Source organism: Planococcus citri, chromosome 4 (assembly GCF_950023065.1).
Source record: "Planococcus citri chromosome 4, ihPlaCitr1.1, whole genome shotgun sequence".
NCBI classification, from domain to species: domain Eukaryota; kingdom Metazoa; phylum Arthropoda; class Insecta; order Hemiptera; family Pseudococcidae; genus Planococcus; species Planococcus citri.
In genome coordinates this window covers 7,664,316-7,684,294 of record NC_088680.1, presented here as the reverse complement: position 1 = coordinate 7,684,294, position 19,979 = coordinate 7,664,316, and the positions used below count along the sequence as shown (strand labels likewise).

Genomic DNA, 19,979 nt, shown 5'->3' with positions numbered 1-19,979 from the left:
GGAGGCTCCAGAACGGCTCAAAACGGTTTGAAACAGTTTCCAATCAATTTGGCCCGTCGAAAATAGGGTATATCCCAGATTTCAGCTTTCTTGGTCAATTTGGTAAAATTTTGATTTTTTCCCCTCATTTTTGGCCTAAATTCGATTTTCAAAAATTCACCAAAAATTGAAAAACGCACTTTAGCACTTGAAATTTTGACAGGTGATGAATTTTTGCATGATCTTTCGATCTACCTTTGTAAAGTTTAAAAAAGTTCGTGCAAGTCCTATGTTAAAACGCAAAATCTGCGATTTCGGCTGACCAGTCAATCAAAATGGCCGCCATTTTGTAAGTAAAGCCAACTTTTTTTTTGACAAGTTTGCTTTAAAATGTTCCTTAGGACGTCCCCTTTAAGAAAAAAGTCGTCCCGGAGGATCGGCGGGGGTGGGGGTGCAATTACTCCTATTGTCATATGCCAGGCTAAATCGATTGTACCTTTTTAAGATAAAAAAGTATGTTTTAAATTTTACAATTTTTACAATTTTGAACATCACAACCAAATCCGAGGAAAAAATAAATACGTACGAGCTCACACTTGTAAAAAAAAAAAATACCCTCCAAAATAACTCATCCAACATTTCTATTTCTACATTCAAACATCATCCACCAAATTCTCACTGACTTCTGCATTCGTACGTTATTATTTCCACTTCCAACGATTAATTTACGCTAGATGCACGCATGAGATTAAACTATACGTGTTCATTTAGTATAGCATGACACTCGAGTACACCTGATAAACACACATAGTGCTTCCCTATATGCAGCACACAGTACCTACTACCTACAGATGAATTATTAAATAATAAACAGCAGTTGAACAAGACTCGCTGCGGCTATTTCGCTCACCTTGTTGCAATGTTTATTGAACCGTACCATCGCACCGGGATCTTTACGAGTATCCCCTATCACGATATCAAAAGCAAAAGACCAGGCTGCAGGGAGGTGCAATTCGTTAAAAAATTCAATTGGTCACCTCTGCAGCGGATGGCGATATAGAACTGGTGGTACAAAAGATTCGAGAAAACAATGGTTAAAAAAAAAACTCGTCAGTCGTCGTCGCCGGAGTGAAAAAAAAATATTCGTTATAAATGAATGTACATATGAGGCAGATGTTTATTGACCTTTCGTGTACCTAGGATTTTTGATCAACACGTAGCTGTATGATTGTTGTGGCAGTTTCACGACGACGATGAGAAGGGGACTGTGACTAAAATGCCACAAAATACGGGTTTTTGGAAGGCGAATACCTCGCCTCGTAGTTCGTACTACAGCAGTTTAAATTGTAGACATTTGCAAAAGCTATACCAACTCTTAGGGTTGCTGTGTGTAGCAACATCGTATGCAGCAGCAGCAGCAAATGGTACAAGTGAGATGAAAAACGGTTCTCGTTTAATAGCGCGATGCGCTTACCCGGCCGAGGCTGCACGAGGCGCCTTTTCAAAGCTGATTAAAAGCTCAGCCGCCGTCACTTCTAATTTCATATCTTTTCCTTTACCCTTATTAAATAATGAATCTCGGCGAATTCATCATTTTAACCCGTGTAATTGTTCCGTTCGTCGTCCTACGGCTCTCTCCGGTGGCTTATATTGTGCCTTAGCTTCGTCGAGAGTCGACGCGCCTTTATCCTCGAGCATTTTTCTTCGCTATGCTTTTGATTGGCCGGAACTGGCGCGAGATGGGTTGAAACACTGTTGCAGAATGTGTACTTAGTATACGCCACATGCCGTGAAGCTTATATTGCCTGCAGACTCCTCAGGATGATATCTCTTCGAAGCAGTGTTATGATAAAGTTGCCAAGAAGACGACGCCAATTAAACTGCGTGAGCTTTTCATGTGACACCCATCGCAGCACCTCATTTTTTTTCTTTCCGAAGACGTTTTCTTCATCACTCTTCTCTCTCTAGAACCCTCACTCTCACCATGCTGAGAACGATGAGGGCGAATTCACGAAAGGCTGACGATCCCACCCCCCCTTCTGGTATTATTTCGCGAACTCCGATCTTAATTATCCTCGAAGCTTTATTAACACTCGCCCCGAACCGACGTGTAATCATTTATTAGGCGAAAGCAGCGCCTTTTGCCAACAGTCTGTTACACGAAACAATACGAAGAATTGACGGAAACATGACGCTCGAGCTAGGATTAGCCTCACTCTCTCGCACCCTTTCTTTGTGGCTGCCCTCTTTCGGTTTCAAACATTCGAATAACTCGTACTGCCTCTCATACACTTCGTCGCACTGCTCTCTGATGCTATTTCGTATACGACTATACTGCAAGACGCGTCGTGGTAACAATCGGGGCCAAATTCCCAGCCCCCAGAAATTAGGATATCTTATACTACATATAAAGCGCCGCAGCACTGTGCTTATAGTCTCGAGCTAATTCAAATGCCAGGCCACATCGCTCGCACCTAACGTATATAAGAGGAGAGATTTTCCCTTCTGTAATATCCTGGTAGTCGTAGTCGTATTGTAGTCTACTTTTCATCGTCATCGTATAGCAGTATTCGAGTATATATAGCTATAGTTGGGTGTTTTTGCGGTCGACGCGAGTGTTTAATGAATTATACTTACACACCCGTTGCTGCTACCTCTACTCGGCACCCACTCTCTGGTGTGATGTCGCAAACACAAATGTCGGCTTTTGGCGTCTCTTTTTCCGAGTGTAATCGTCGTCTTTCATCTCATCAACGAGCAACACACGCGTATATTCTCGGATGGTGTATTCAATTTGGAAATGTACGTGCGCGGGTATCGAGTAGAGACTGCGATATTGTATAAGATGTGCAATATTATTTTCATCTGATATGAGAGTTTTCAGTCTTCAAGTTGTGTGTTAGTGTTTAATCGGTGGTCTGAGATCGAAAACATATCAATTTTCTATCTCGAAATGTTTTTTGATTCTCAAATTTGATATAGTCAGAATCGGATAGATTACTTAAGGGAGAGAAGGAAATGTTTGATTTTGTACTTAGTGAAGATGAGAATTATTCCTTACGTGGGGAATAATTGCCTATTGCCAGCTAACTCAGAAGGCTGTAACCTATCAATTCAACTATACACATTTAACGTTCATAGTCATAAATAAAAACGCTGTTTTACTTATACTATGTATTTACACTATTTACAAATCGTCATAAACATACATTCTGTGCAATTATGTTTTCACATAGCATTTGAATGAATGATATTTGGAGACGTGAATGACTTATCTCTACCTATAGTGAGAACGCCTGCAGAGAGATCTGTGATATTACGAGCATCACTTCTTCGTCCATGCCACTCACAGGTGGAATAGGATGTGCAAAATATATACCTATTAGGCACCTGATAATATAATTAAGGTATTCAACTAATTAAGGTCATAGCACTAGACATTTTAGTCAGATGTACTATGACGAAAAACTTATAATTAAATAGTATACACATTCTACTACTTACAGAACACTATACGCTTTTTTCCATCTCTATCGGTGGCCTCCCCAATACTAAAGGCATCGATGGAACTCAACTAAACGAGACTGCACGTAGCACTTTGCATAATCCGAATAATTATGCCGCGGAACATAACGAACTACCAAAAAAGATACTATTTATCGATCACAGGATCGATCAATATAATACCACAAATTGAATTACCTCGCTAGAAGAGGGTACAAATAACCATCGCTCGATCATGGCCTTCCCTGGGGGCGCATCCACGATCCGTTATATTAACAGGTGACACGGAACCAGCTAACGCGTATTTGCCGAAACCAAGTGTATGATACAATTTTTGAAATACATCTGAGGATTTTTCTCAAGAAATCTCTAATATAAAGACGTACATAGCAGCAAAATCCCAACCCCTAAAGAGTGGTGGTGTATGTGCAATGGCGCGAGAATTGCTATGTACAAGTACAGAGCTCATAAATAATTATCTTGAACCCTATCTTCGATCATAAATGTCATCATGACGCGAGCTGCGAGATCATTGATTAATTGGCCTGTCACAGGGGGTGGAATGCCGCCACATACGTTGCTAAATAGAGATCTCATAAATCTGTCATTCTATCGTCCTTGTCGCAAACTCTTTAATAAAGGGGGTTCCGGCAACGACCTGACGTCATGTACATAAAGTACAGAAGAATGCGAGATTTTTTACATTTCTTAATAATTTACACACGTTCCCAATATTTTCAATATAAGGGGTCAGTAAAATAAACACCACCTTTGGCAGTGGGGCCAATCTGCACTATGTCAAATTTTGAGGTCAACACTGTTGAAGAATTTTTCAAGCATGACAAAAAAATTTGAAAATCTAAAAATATCTATACCTACCATGAGGACAAATTTCAGGTGCTTAATTTCATTTTTTGATTTTTTGTAAATTGAAAGTTCAGAGGACCATTTTCCATGAAAAAATTCAGAATTTGATCTGATTGTGAGGTGTAAACCTGAAGAGATCGCTTTCTAAAAATTTAGATCATTATTTGACCATTCATTTTGAGAACTGGAAAATCTGAAAATTCTAGGGAAGCTCTGGAAAAACTTGAAACCGTGCATAATTCATTCAGTAGGGAGAAAAGATAAGTTTCAGCTCTTCACGACAACCTGTTCGTAAGAGACAAAATATTTTGCATTTTTTCCTCTGAATTAAAAAAAAGAGAAAATTTCAGATTTGAATTGGCGAAAACAGATTTTGAAAATTTGTGCTAAAATCAATCTAACAGGCCATGAAGAGGGTGCTGAATTTAATTTTGGCTCTCTTTATGACATTTTTTTTTGAAACTAAAAAAATCCACAGTTGACTCCATAGAGACTCAAAAACACCATCAATCTATTCAGGACGTCGAAAACAGGCTACAAACCTAATAAAAATATTCTAGGTTCTCACCTAAATTTAAATAAATTTAGACTGGTCGTGAATTTTTAAAAATTCGTCAAAAATCGAGAACAAAAATCCAAATCTGAAATTTGATTTGATGGTGTATTTTTGAACCATTTTTCGATTATATTTTCTGGCTGATCAAAACAAAAAAATCTGATGGTTGAGATACTGGACTGAGTAAAAAGATTCGATGTTTGTGATGAGCAGGAATGCCTCCACTAAGTATAGTAGTGCCTATTGTACTTACCACGTATCCTAGTTCTTCTTAAAATAACTAGGTATCGTAGATATTAAAATATTACCCGTTTCCCGCGAAAACTACTTTTTTACCTCGTTGAGATTTGAAGGTTACGAGGTGATTTTCACCTATATTTCCCAGATTCGCATAGGGCTCGTCTCTATGTGAATTCTGGCCGATTCTCACTTGAGTTCTTATCCGCGGCCACGGTAGATCTTCTCGTCAACGACCGACTTTATGTCACCTGTGGACTATGTCCACCCTCGCACTTCGATTAATCTTTTTTATTACCTGCTTGTTCGGTTAAAATTGTGTATATTAACGTAAATTTGTGGTTCGTATCAAAGGATTGACCCTTATTTCGGTATCTTGAATCACCTCCCATTTTCCGGACATGGGAGTGTGTACCCAGTGTCAAAATGTAATCAGAGATTTTATTCATAGTCATCGACCGGCCTAGTATTGGTGAGCCACCGAAGAGATGACTAACGCGAACAGTTAAGGTAATGGAAAAAGCCTTTCTGAATTATGGAGTGCGTTCCTCCAACTAGAATTAATTATAAATTTATCGTAATTAATTTAAAAGACAGCGAGATAACGAAATACCGTTATATCCAAACTCGTTTCGTAATTGTACTTTAATTAATGATCGATACTTGTATGATTATTGAGCTTCTTATCTTCTTCAGAGATGCAGTGATTTGTTCCACTGCATTCTCCCTTCTTACAATTAGGAATAATGCATCCTTTAACTATAAGTTGTTCGACTTGTATTGAATATACACCTAATACAGGAGGTCAATACTAGTTGTTTTGAGTTTTATTTGGTAGCAATAATCTCAATTTATAATGTATGTTGGTACTAGAAAGACCAAGAGCCTTTTCACTGAGCTAGTCAGGTTCTTAGGAAATATTCCCTCCCTAAGGAATATTTCTTGGATTCTTCACGTATGCATTTAGAATGATAATAATCACCTAACACGTAAATTATCACCCTTTCTCCAATACCTAATCTATCTAAGACCAATTACTACATGTTCATTACTCAAAAGTCGAGCTTTATCTTCAGTAAAAGTTGAATTTTCAGAAGAGCATGGTTCATAACTTTTCTACCTAAAATTCGAGCTTATCAAATTAATTTTGTGATTTTTCAGGAATCATTTAAAATTTACGAATTTTTAATATCTGTAACTAGGTTTAAAAAATCAGATTAACTTTGGATTCTATTTCCGACCTAAATCTATTAAATGAAGCCTTCAGCAAATTTTGGGATTTGCGTAAAAAAATACGTAATATAAGTAGAAAGGACCGAAATTTTCTCGTTTTATGAACTCGGATTATTCATTTTTTAGAATCCGTAGTTTGATCAATTTAGGAACAAATTTTCAAAATTCGTTGCTAACGGTTTAAATTTCTTTTGAGAAAATCTTAAATTTGAGCACGTACAAACGAATTTTCAACATTTGAGAAGAAAATTAACTGAAAAGACGCTGGGTTTGAAGTCACTGAATTTGACTTTGATTTTTTTTACAGGTAATAATTTTTACAAAACTAGTTGGAAGCTTTACCAGATGAGAAATAAATTACTGATTATTGATTCAAGAGGCTAAAAATATAGTTCATACAGCCAATTTCAACTCGTCTTGCCTTGATTTTATCAAATTGTGAGATTTTAAAAAAAATGAAAAAAAAAATTGAAAATTCAATTCAGCACCCGGAGTGTGACCTACTTAATGGAGTATTATTGGACATTCTCTCAATTTTTCACTTAAAATTTTCATTTTTATAGCATTGAAATTGAATTTGAGAATTCACTCAGCAATTTTTTCATTTCAAAATTGTACTTAGGTATTATTATTTTGTTGTTTGCTTCGGAACTGGAATAAAATTTAATTTTGTACTTTGAAGACCAGCCATCATAGAAGATTATTTTTTACTTTTTACCCCCCCCCCCCCTCTCTTCCCCTCTTATCTCATGCAAAACAAAATGGTCGAAAGATTAGCGTAGCCCACCAAAATTATTTCTGCGAATCAAAAGTTTACCAACTGAAGCAGAATGGATAAAAACTACCCCCTCCCCCTCCAAAAAAAATCAGTATTGGAAAATTTTCAGTATTTATCGGAATAGATTGCTGCTCATGTTTCAAAATTTTGGAATGAATTGCCTGAATTAGTTTCAAAATTACATTTTTTACCTACAAGAACATAAATGCTGAGAATTTTTCATATTTTTTTCATTAAATATTCTTCAAGAATTTTGAAAAAAAAATCAATTGCAAGAAAACTTGAAATATGATTCTGTGAAAAAACCACACTCTGCTACCATTTCGTGCTTTTGAGTTTTTGACTTGTTCTCATACAAATATCCAAGAACTAGTTGATAGTTTTCCATACTTTTTCCCCATTGATAATGAAAAATTGGAATTTTGGAATCCAAAACTCTGCAAAAAATTAGAAAAAAGGAATATGGGTTTGTCCAGAAAATTTTTTAAAAAATTACCGCTTTTGAATTATTTGATTTTTTCAAATGTGAGGGTATCTAATACGTAAAAGGATGATTCATATCTGAAGAATAATGATTTTCTGATACAAAAATTGCAATGTTTAAGAATATTACCAATTTTATTCTGGTTGCCTAATTTATTTGGTTTTAATCAGCTGTCGATGCTTTGAAAGAGAAATATTACTGTTTGAGGTTCTCAAACTGGGAGTTTTCTTGAAAGGAGAATATTCAGGTGAGTTTTGAGCAGAAATGAGAAATTTTCAACAAAAAAAATTGTACGTCAATTTTTTATTTTTATTTTTTTTTACCTTTTACAGCCTATAGGTAGCTGAACCATCACTATTTTGGGAATCGAGTGTAGTTTTCTCCTGAAAATGTGACTACCTATTGAGAAGAATCCTGACATAGAGATGAAATTTTTTTATCAACGCCAATATTAATTAATTTCATTTTTAAACATTTTTTCCTATTGTGAAAGTGAGAGGAGTCATTTTCTCATAAAATTCAACAACTTCAGAGGGAGTATGAGCACAAAAATCAAAATCTGAAAATAAGAGCCACCCTGATAAACACGTTTTAATCAAGATAAGCGATATTTCTGGCAACGAAGCTCCAGAAACTCATTGATACGTACCAGAAACATAACTATTTCCAAAATGTTACCAAAATGAAAATATTCTCACGTTTGAAAATAAGTATCAATCGTCATAATGTACCCTTACACTGTCTCTTCATTTTCCTGCATCTTGCTATAAAAAAACTCGTTTTAAAAACACGAGTTAATTACCCAGCCTGCGAATAAGCAATAATTGAACCCGAACGAATAAAAACGAACAGAAGGGAAAAGTACAATAAACGCAACGGTATTTAAATGTTTCTCATCGCTTACTCGTACTCGTATACCGTACAAGAGGAGTCTGTAGAAAATGAAATTACATAGGGGACAGTGCGCGGCAAAACATTGCAACTTGCTGAGATGAACAGGGTAAAAATTAAATTACACGGCTGCTGAGCCTGAGAGCAGAAACATGTACGTATTACCCATAGGCAGGTACACACTATACACGCAATACACACAGCACCTACAACAACCAACAGTACGAGTATAGGTATCGTTAAAGCTGTCGTGAGAGTCTGTAAGCTCAACAGAGAGAAAGAAGACGATTTTTCGGCGCGTATAGAGCGCCGCTGCTTCAGAAAGAGAAAGTGGCGGAGAAAAGGGTGAGAAGGAATAGCTCGACGTCGTATCGAAAAAGTGAACGGTTTCAAAATTGAATTTCCCTAACTCCGCAACATTGTTTTGTTCTAGTTGCCATGTAAGCTAAGTTCGCTTACAGGGTCTGGGGTCCTTCTAATTAAACGCAGACATCTGTTGCAAGCCCTTTATATACGAACGAAAGCCTTGCGGAATACAAAACGTTCAAACCCTGCTGTCTCACCCCGTACTAATTCCATCCCCTATCTCGCTCACTCTCACTGTCTGCTGCGTCGTGTATAGGTACGAGTAGGTAGAAGTACGTAGCATTACGCGTCCCTTTTTCGACGACGACGATGAGCCGCATCTCACGTAGTATACAATAGACCAAACGGAAATAAAATAGTTACAGCGGTTCTCTCCTTTTTTTTTAATACCCCTGCCTGTCTGTGTGAGACTCAAAAAGGTGTGCTACTTTTTAACGAGACCGTGGTGGTGTGCTTTGATAAGTTCGAGATTGCGTTAAAAGTGAGTATTATTAAAGGCTCGCCGATCTGGTATACTATATAGGTATACCTTTGAGTACAGTTATATGAAAAGAAGGCCGATAATATGCAGGGGTTTTTTTCAAATGAAAGTGATGTTATAATGGTACCCTTGAATTATGATGTTGATTTCATATATATAGGGGTAGATGGCGATTTTCGCAATGTGTCATCGAGGTACCTAGATATAACTACTTTTATTTGTATGCACGAGGAGTAGAGTTGTACGACTGGTTTTAATTGGGTCGACGACGATGTGGGGAGATACGAGTACTATGAAAGGTTTGGGGTTTAGTTTTTAAATCGTCGCAGATGAGATTTATAGGTGGTTTGGATTTTTTTAAATTTATGAATGTGTAATTAGATTAGTAGAAGGGGTAATTCGGTGGAGATTTTGTTGATTTATTATTCGTAATTGGATGAATTTTAGTTGTTCAAAAGTGGTTCTTTGTCCTAATAAAGCCTCTAATTATTGATGAAATGAAATAATCTCCCAGAATGATGCTTTTTGGCTTCGAATTATATTCTTGAAAGTAACTAACAAGGAAACATCATCGGGTATCAACCTCCGATTTGAACAGGACCTCAATTTCTGAAAAGAACATGATTTCAAACCCCCCATAACCAAAAGTTTCAGCTGCTTAAATCGATTTTTCGATCCTTGAGGAATTTTTGAAAATTCAAAATTGATCATTTTCAACGATTTATGCTTTTTTGAAAAAAGAAAAACAAATTCGCGACGAAGTGATATGTTAAGGTGGGGGAGGGGGGGGGGGTAAAAAGAAATTTTCCCTACTTTTTTCGCGAGATTTTCTCAACTTTTTAGTTCAGTCCCTCCCCACCCCTCCCCCTCCACCAAATTATTCCAGCCAATTGCCCAGATAAGTGTGGTTCGAACAAATTTTGGAGGAGAAAGATGCAAAAGTTGATTTTCATGACTTCAAAATTTTCAAATTTTAATAATAATTTCAGAAAATCGTATTATTTTTTCAAAAATAAGAACAAATGCGAGAGCGAAGCGAGGTCGAAAACTTTTGAAAATTAATGATTCTTCAGAAGCAAAACAACAATTATTTTTTGATGCGAGAAGTGAATTTTCTACCCTCTACTAAAATTGATCAGAGACAGAAAAAGAAAACATCATTCCTGATGCAAAAAGTTGATTTTTATGATTTCAAAGTTTTTAGTTTTTAGGAAATTATAACATTTTTGAAAAAATAGGAATAAACCTCCAGTGAAGTGAGGTCAAAAGCTCTCAAAAATGTTGAATTTATTCATTTTATCATGACAAAATTTTACGTTTTCAAAAAAAAAAAAAAAAATGGCAAAAATTGGGAATCGGTTATGTAAGTAAGTACAAATTTTTAACGAGAAAAAAAACTACTTTTTTGATGTTTTGGCAAAAGTTGTTTTTTTTCTCGCAGTTTTAACCTAAATAAAAATACCTTTTTTGGGGAATTAATAAAAAAAATAAAAATATTCAAAAATTAAAAACCATAATTTTTGCTAAATTCTTTGATTTTTTCAACTTGCACAATTTCTTTTCGACTATTCCCAAGTTCCCCAAATGTTTTAATTCACCTAATTTATCCCAAAAATGCTCAACTCGTGTCCTAAGAACCAAATTTCAATATTTCTGGACATTGATCATGGAGTCTCCAGCAGGACTATGGATTTCTCCGGAATTTCAAAATGTCTCTAGGAAGAGTGAATAAAATCAATTTAAGCAGCTAAAAATGTAGTTTATGGGTATTCTTGACCAGTTTGTAGGATTTGATGACATCTGAGCTGGTTTCCAGCTTGACACCTCTTTTGATCACGAGCTATAAAAAAAAAATCAAAAAATCCAATTTTTCTGTATACGAGGTTTTAAACTCATTCAAACAAATGTAACACATTTCATAACGGTTTATAATTTGAATCATTATAGAATAGGTAGGTTTAGGTATAATTAAAATTATTGGACTGTTCTGCGGAAGAAGGGCCAATCTGTTTTTTCAGTTTTTTTGAGACCTTGAAACGAATTATATAAAAGGCGAAACTGCGAGTTTTTTAGGACCAAACTGACCTCATCAAAAGTGGAGTCGGTTTGGCCCTAAAAAACTCGCAGTTTCGCCTTTTGTCTAATTCATTTCAATGTCTCAAAAAAACAACTGAAAAACAGATAGGCCCTTCTTCCGCAGAACAGTCAATAAAATAATCATTCGTGAAATACTCGTAATACACTGTAGGTAGGTAAATATTGTTCTCTAAGAAAGCAAAAAACTAGAATAGGTATTTCATAAGTCTACATCATTTCCCTCATTTTAATTACCATTTTTTCATTTTTTTTTTTTCAATGCAGAACCTCTTCCAAAATCAATCATAAATTATTTTTTTCGCTCTCTATGACCTAGAAATAACCTGTTCAAATGTTTTAACGATACTAAGGACTATAGGATCTTTCAAAATGCCCCTTTGCTTCAATGCCAAAATGAGACTATCTGGATTTATAAGTTTTGCCATTTCAGGTTCGTCGTGATGATGGCACCATGCTCTGCATTATTCAGTAATGCAAACGTTAAACCAATATTTTTCGCCATGATTTGTGGACTGAGTTCTGGATACAACGATTGAATTCTGCATTTGAAATCTTTCACTAATGGATGAACTGAACTTGTAAATCCCTCGTATTGGAGTGGCTTTTGTAACTTGAAATTGTTTGAGTATCCAAATCATGGCATTCAAAATCGGTGTTTTCAGTATCATCAGGGTTAAAATTATTACTGTTTGAACCGCCACTATCCCAAGCATTTTCATACAATTCAAGATTTCGACACAAATAAGGAACTACAAAGGTTTTTAAAGCACTTTGTATGATATTTTCCTAAAAAAATAATATATTATAAATAATTCTCCTAAAAAAAGCAAGAGAAGTTGAAAACTAAGCTATAATAATTTTCTGCATACCTACTTCGATATATGTACTTAGCTAATACCAAAAAATATCAAAAATCAAACTACCTTCTCCTTATCCAGAACAACACCATTTTTCAAATTTAAACTGTTCCACTTCTCTTTCAGCACCAACAGCTCGTTCGATTATTTTCTTCACTGTATCTCGAACTTCTCCTTTCAGCTCAAGTTTTTTATCATTGTCGGTTTCGGGATCCACGATCATTTCCAAAGCTTGTTCAATCGGAGCTAACTCCTAAAAAAATACAAAACTGTTTGTAATGAGGAACTAATTTTAATTTATAATCAAGATTAACAAAAATAACTTACTTTTTCTACTAGTTCCTCACTGTTGAGAGACCTTGCAATTTCATCACTATTAGTTGGTGATGTACTGGTAGATGGTAGAATGAATACACATACAGCGAAATTTACAAAAATAATGAACATTTTAGGCCTGCATTTGATTTTTGAAGATTTTATGAAACATTCTACAGTTATTTTATAAATCGCGCTTCACCAATGTAAGTAATTTTGATGTTGAATGTTGAGAAATATTCAATCAGTAGCTAGATGAAATTTATTAATCTAATCTTCCTTCGAGTTATCTTTTTAATTAGTATTTTTCATCTCAAAATATATCTTTGATTGCTTTTGATCCTACAAAATTGTGCCAAAAATCGAAAAACTGATTTAGTCTGCTGAAATTTTGATTACGAGCTCTTTCAAACCATACTCTTTCCAAAAATCGCAGTCCCTTTCAAATCGAAAACAAACACCTCGAGAGGTTCCCTTATACGTAATAACGACGTATACACTTTGAAATTGTGCGCAAACGAATAACGCAACAGCCTTTAAAAGGTGATAGCTTTCGACTACCTATTTGAAAACCGATATAGCAACTGTAGCTCGGTAGTGAAAAGCGAAGAAGAGAAAACGCGATAGAATCAAGCATTTAGCAAAATAGCACTCTCTGCCTGCTCCTTCATCGCTTTCGCCTTTACATTACAGCACAGTACGATATTGAAAATTACACGAAGGCGTTAGAAAAGAACATTCTAACAGGCTGGGTCGATAGATATTCGTACACTTGGTACCGGTGAATGCCTACATAGGTAAAGGTATTACAGTATATACCTACTAAAAAGACGCTTCAACAGTGTATACGCGAGTAAATGAAACACTTTTAAACATAATTATCGATGGCCAACGCGAGAATGAGAAAGAAAAAGCATATGTTGGTTGGATGAAGCCGATGTTTTGAAAAGTTTAGCCGGCCAAAATGCGCCACGATGTGTAGATTGCGCCTTTTGTACGTACAATAGATACGTAATAAAGGTAACTAAAGGCTGGACTGATGGTGTGTGGTTTGATGTTTTGCACCCCTATATACCTATAGTACTCGTATAAGGTGGTGTGTGAGTTGAAATGTGTTTTTCACGTGTGCTGGAATTCAAAGGATGGTCAGAGAAACAAACGTCAATGGGGTTGTGTAGTTTTTCATACTACTGGTGTTCCAGCTACATATTTATTTATAAAAACACATGGTAGATTTGGATACAGAAAGGTATCCGAGTATTAGTGAAGAAAAGGATTGAAAGTATTGATCGGCAGTGGGTATAATATCAAGTAATATCACGTGCCATTTGGTCACAATCATCTCGATTCGATGTTGAATGATGGGTCAGATGCGACGATGCGAAAAATCTCATTGTCTGCGTTCTTTTTCAAACACTGAGATGATGTGAGAGTGTTTTTTCAGTCAATTTAATCCAGTATTTTTCTCTACCTATATTTTTGAGAAATTTTTCTCCTCAAATATTTCTCATTAATTGTGCCAAAAAATCGAAAAATATAATTTCTGAAACTGGAGAAATAATTTTAGAAAGCAGTGGTACCAATTTTTTTAGGTGTTATCGTCAATTTAAAAAATTTTTGTATGTACAATCAAAAGCAACCATTTGTGGAGGTCCATGTTTAAAAAAAAAAAAAAAAAAAAAAAAGAATCGTGAAACTACTCGTTCTATATCTCGCCTCTCAAACCGAATCCCACCATTTTGGGATGTTTTGGAGCCCCCAGTGGGATTTCTGATGCTTCCAGAATTTCAAAATTTCTCCAGAAAGAGTAGAAAATATCAATTTGACAGTTGATAATCGAGCTGAGATTTATTCTCGATCAGTTTGAAGGTTTTATCCGCATTTGAGCCAATTTCCAGCCGGGAATTTCAAATACCTACGTTTATTTTGAAAATACAAAAAATTGGAAATAAAAAAATTTTCTGTTTGCAAAATAATTTTTGAAATTAACACAAATGGCTTCATTTTGTCAAAAATTAACCGGAAAAATTCTTATTTTTTTACAGTTTAGAGCCCTTATGGGATCTTCAGCCCAATTTTCAATTTTACAAACATTTTTAAATTTTTCCAAAAAGTTAGAGATCAATTTGGGCAGCTGAAAATTGTGTTATGGGCTTATGCTCGACCTAAGTATTAGACGTTCCAGAAGGGTGGAACTATAGAATTGTGAAATTTGGATTCAAGGGGGGGGGGGTTCTATACAAGATAAAGCAATTCGTGTAAAACATTTTCCTGCCAGCTGAAAAATGTTGATTAATTTCCAAAATGATGATTTTTTGGCTTCAAATTTTATTCTTGAAAGTAACTAACAAAGAAACATCTCCAGATTTCAGCCGCCCACTTGAACAGAACCTCCATTCCTGAAAATAACATGGTTTACACCCCCTCTCCCCCAATTTACTACAAATTTCAGCGTCATAAAATGATTTCTCAATTCTTGAGGAATTTTTGAAAATTTGAAATTTACCATTTTTAACGATTTAGGTATGCCTTTAAAAAAAATGGTGGGTACCTAAGTAATTAGGTACTTATTCAGTAAAAGTGATGGAAATCAGAACCGAATTTCATCATTTCGAAAAATTCTGGAGTCTCCAGCAGGATTATCAATTTCTGCCTGAGTTTATAAAAATCAAAAGCTTTTCTGTTTGTGAGGAAATTTTTGAAATTGGCACAATGGCTAAATTTTGTCTAAAATTAACCAGCCAAATTTGAATTTAACAGTTTAGTAGAGTCATTTTGGAGCCTCCAGCGCAATTTCTAATTTCTTCAACATTTTTGAAATTTTGCAGAAGGTGCGACAGTTGGATTTTTTTCTTGTAAAAAGTGATGGAGTGAGATAGATATTTACTGGGATAGAGGGAAATTATTTTAATTCCTATTTATGGTGGTTAAGCCAATATCTTGTACCAACTGGATAGCTCAAATTAGTGGAGAGGCTCAATAAATACCGTCTACTCTACTTGTAACGTTATTCAAAAGTACCGAGTAAAGAAGTAGGTACACACATTCGACAAGTAATATCTACATACTTACTACGAGTAATTATGTGGTTTACTGATATTAAAGAACAACTAGAAGAAAATACACTTTTAAGGTTAGTCGATATAAAATTAGGACGAGATTATTTCATAATGGATACAGGCTTTGGCTTGCATCTTACAACTTGTGTTACTAACTAGAAAAATCTTAATAATAATGATACATAAGTATAAGCTTATTAATTATTAATTAGCGATGAAGTAATGTTACATTATTAGAAATTGAAAGTAATTACTTACTAAGACACTGTACGCATTTTCTGCCTCTTTGGTGGGTGTACCTAATTCTAGACACTTCGACAGAAATGTCTCACACTAAGCTCCTTTTCAATGAGAGATATTCCCAATGGCTAGCAGGATTGGAGAAATATCCAATGTACTGTAATTAATAGACATATTTGATTTGAATAAAAATCACGTTGAAAGCACAAATTATCCACTTAGGAAAGTGGGCTAAGACAGGAAAGGGGGCGGAGGGGAAAAGCTCTGCTGCCTATGCATCTATAAGTTGATGAAAAACCAGCCATCGTGAGTAGCCGAAACGAAGTAGAGTTGGTTGTTAGAGATCTGATGCACCAGCCTTCGAGCTACGAGCCACAGATCTATAAATAGTTTCCCACGTTACCATACTTTCAGTACATAGGAATATAATTATGATGGCTTGGTATAAAAACCTTGTGAGTCCAGATTTTTTCAAAAATGCTTTTTTTGTGGTTTCTTTAGTAAAAAAAACAACGAGGAATCCGAATTTAAAAACCTCATAAGTCTAAAACACATCCTAGTGCTCTAATTGGCAAAAATCCAACATTAAAAAACACGTAAGTCTGACCTAGGAGGTAAGTACATGAATTTCATCAATTGTAAATTTGAAAACCACGTAAGTCGTACATAAGTACGATGAAAATCTCGTATGTCGTCTCTAGAAACCTTGTAGTTATGTCCTTCCAAAGCGCTTTAATCAACTAATTATATTTTATCAACCTATAAAATATCATCAGGCCATACCATTAAGACCTCTAAAACATAATAATGCAATCTAAAACTGCAAATAACAAAATATGAATGTTTTAAACGTCATTTGTGTTCTTCTGACAAATTTAGGATTTTGGATTTACTTGGTATTTATACCAAGCCATCGATTAGGTAATTTAATAACCTCTAAGGTGATTAAGGCATATTTCCTCATATCAAAAGAAGTAAAAACGTCCATGATTTGAAGCTTTCCTCACTGGGGAGTCTTTACTTCCATTATTAATTTTTTTTTGTTGGATTTTCTCAACTTTAAAGGGCTCAAAGTAGGTGACCAATATTATTGTTAGGGGACTCTGGGAAAGGTTTTTCTCAAAAAAAGAATGATCTAGAGATGAAAAATTTTCAAATAATTTGTACCTACAGAAGTCAATTTTTCATCTTCTTTTTTTTGGCATTTTTCAACTTTGGCGGATTCATACAAGTGCAGGAGGAGCCAACTTCATTTGAAAGTCCTACAGCCAACATTTTTTATTTTTCCCAAATGGGAGGGGGGTCCATATAAGAGAGCCGACATCAATTGGGGGGTCCTACAAAGATTTCGATATTTTCAAAAAAAATTCACTCATTTTAAATTTTTTTTTAAACTTTGAAAGGCCCTTTACCAGGGAGCGAATATAGTTTGAAGGACTAGGGAATGTTTTTTTCTTAAAAATGGGATTATTTGGAGAAATTTTGACGGAGAAACAAAAATTTTTCATAAATTGACCTTTTTTTTTGATTTTTTAGATTTTTTTTCAATTTGGTGACAAGCTACTGGAATCACTTTTTTTTGCAGATGGGGAAAATGAAGAATAATGAGAATATTTTCTCACCCCAGTTAACAACTTTGGGGGTAGTGGGAGGTGGGAAATTCCAACTTTGCAAAATAAGGTAGGTACATCTTAAATTATAGCGCATTCTGGTAATTCAAGGGATCCAAAGACCAAGATATTCCCTTTCTCCACTTTCTCGGTACTTCCCATCCATCACGCAATTGTCAAACTCCAACTTCATCTCATTTTCCATCTCAAAAATTAACCCAACCTAAAATTAATCTCAATTTCCTTCTCCAAAAAAAGCAAAAACTCTGCAAATATTTCGTTTCCATTTCGTTTTTTTCCACCCCTTTCCTCCCTCACCTTTCCTCTTATTTACAACACATACGCAACACCAGAAAGAAGCAACAGCAGCTCACGAAAACACGCAACAAGTGTCAAGTCTACGACGTTTCCTTCGTTTACGCCATCATCGCGAATTATTTCGTAATTGTGTAGTTAACGCGCTCGTTCGTTCTGCTACTCGTCGTCGGTTTATGTTATTAAATTGAATTGTTTGAAAAATAAACAATTTGTGTTTTGGGTTTTCATTCCCCTTACTTACTCACCTACTCCACTGCACCTCTACAGTTCTACATTGTTGTTTCGTTTCCGACACGTCACGTCTCGTAAGCATAAGAAGAAATTTATCGCGTTCATTATAATGAAATTAAACGAATAATAGGTACGTTGATGCTTTTTCCAAATTGACTTGGTATTATTAAAACAACAGTCAACCTTTTTTTTTTTTTTTTTTTTACCAGCTTCGACTCGACAACCTTTACTTATTTTCGAGTTATTTTTACGTTGTCTTCGCGGTTCGGCGTTTTGTCTCGAAAAATCAACATTATTTGAGCGTAGAAACGCTCCGTGTGGTACCTATTTCCCCACCCCTGGTTCCCTTTGCAACGCATTTACGTCGTGAAAGAATCCTGGTACATAAATAGATGACATTTTATGGAACGCCGCAAGGGCAAAGTGACGTTGATTTTCAATTGAATTGATTTTTCGTGTTTTCAAGTAGCAGGTTTGTTTTGGTACGAATCTATAGTCTTTTTAAGCTCTTCGTCTCTCTACAATTCATCTATGTCCGTTTGTCGAACACACCTTGATTTACAGTCTCGTTCTATATAAATCGGTTATTAATTCTGAAGGTTTTTTTTCACTATTTTCACACTAGTTCAATTTCACTTATTCCTACATTGCTCCTTTGAACAAATAGTAAACTTTATCTTCAACTAATCTCGTCTCTTTTCTGCTGCAATATCACAAATCGAACTTATACGTAGAATAAAACTGATGCAGAAAAAATTTCGTTTACGCAGCATCCCTCGATTTATCTTAATGTCGTTTAACGTGAGGAAAATACTCTCATTGAGAAGTTAATGCTTCGGTACAAAGTAAACTCGAACCCACCTTTATAGTGGAATCGTCGACACGAAGCTGAAGCATTCCCCTTCGATTAATTACAACGCTTAATTGCTGAATTTTGCTTTTATTATACTCGTTCCCTTATGCATCTCGATCAAAGCTTATCTCAGCGTATATATCTCCATCCCCATTTCGCAAATACCCTTACACAAGCTCTTTTTGCGCGTTAAAATGCACACGACCGAGAAAGCAGGGAGGAAGCTAAGCGAAGAGGTATCGATTAATGACCCGGAGTCCGCTCCAGCAGGGTGAAAAAAGGGCACGAGACGATGAGACAAAGAATCTGCTAATGAAGACTTCAGATACGGGTATTTCTTATGGCGCTGAGTCGAGTCAGTGTATCTCAAACTAACCCGGATACCTAGGGTGCAAATGAGCGCGAAACTTGCTGCACAGTGTGAAAAACAAAAGCCCTTCTTATACGGATAAAGAACACTATTTGCCAGGGTGAGAAAGAGGGCGATAAGGAAATTATTAAAGACAAGAGGGATCATAGTCGTGTATACGGTGAGACTTCTCAAAAACATGGTTGCTGCGAAAGAAAAGAGAGTCTGAAGTTTAAAACGGATCCTCTCACCATCGAGTATCGCAGAACAGACACAAGGGTAAGGGGGTAAGGGTACACAGGATAACTCTACAAAGTCTTTGTATTTTCAGCTCTCGGTATAAAGCGTGTAGCCCTTCGCTGGTAAAATTATTAAGGTCGCGCCGCGGAATGTACTTTAATGTGTGAATCAAACTTTCAAAAGATAAAGAAACATCCACCAACGCTGGCAAACTTTAAATATAACTTGCGAATTTGCCTAAACTTCAAACTACCTGTTGGAGAATTTCGCCAACGTTTCGGAGCAGTAAACGCTACTTTGTGCCTTGCTCCGTTATTCTCTATTTTGCTTTTAAACACAGAACACTTTACGACGAGTAACCAAAAATTTTACTCCTTTCGATGAAAACTTTTACGCGCGTCTCTTTTGACGCGCTAATTAAAATACTCTCTTTC

The 19,979-nt window shown here is 35.7% G+C and overlaps 1 protein-coding gene and 1 long non-coding RNA gene across 2 annotated transcripts in view; one reads left to right on the top strand and one right to left on the bottom strand.

Annotated features, from left to right (window-relative positions):
* The window catches only part of LOC135842572 (transcription factor Sp8-like), a 79,770-nt gene that overhangs the window by 53,578 nt on the left and 6,213 nt on the right, over nt 1-19,979 (top strand). The window lies entirely within an intron of this gene.
* On the bottom strand, nt 11,310-12,856 carry LOC135842573 (uncharacterized). Its single transcript, XR_010558149.1, has 3 exons — nt 12,658-12,856; nt 12,397-12,583; nt 11,310-12,259 (listed from the first exon to the last, which is right to left on the bottom strand). It is a non-coding gene; the product is annotated as an uncharacterized LOC135842573 (long non-coding RNA).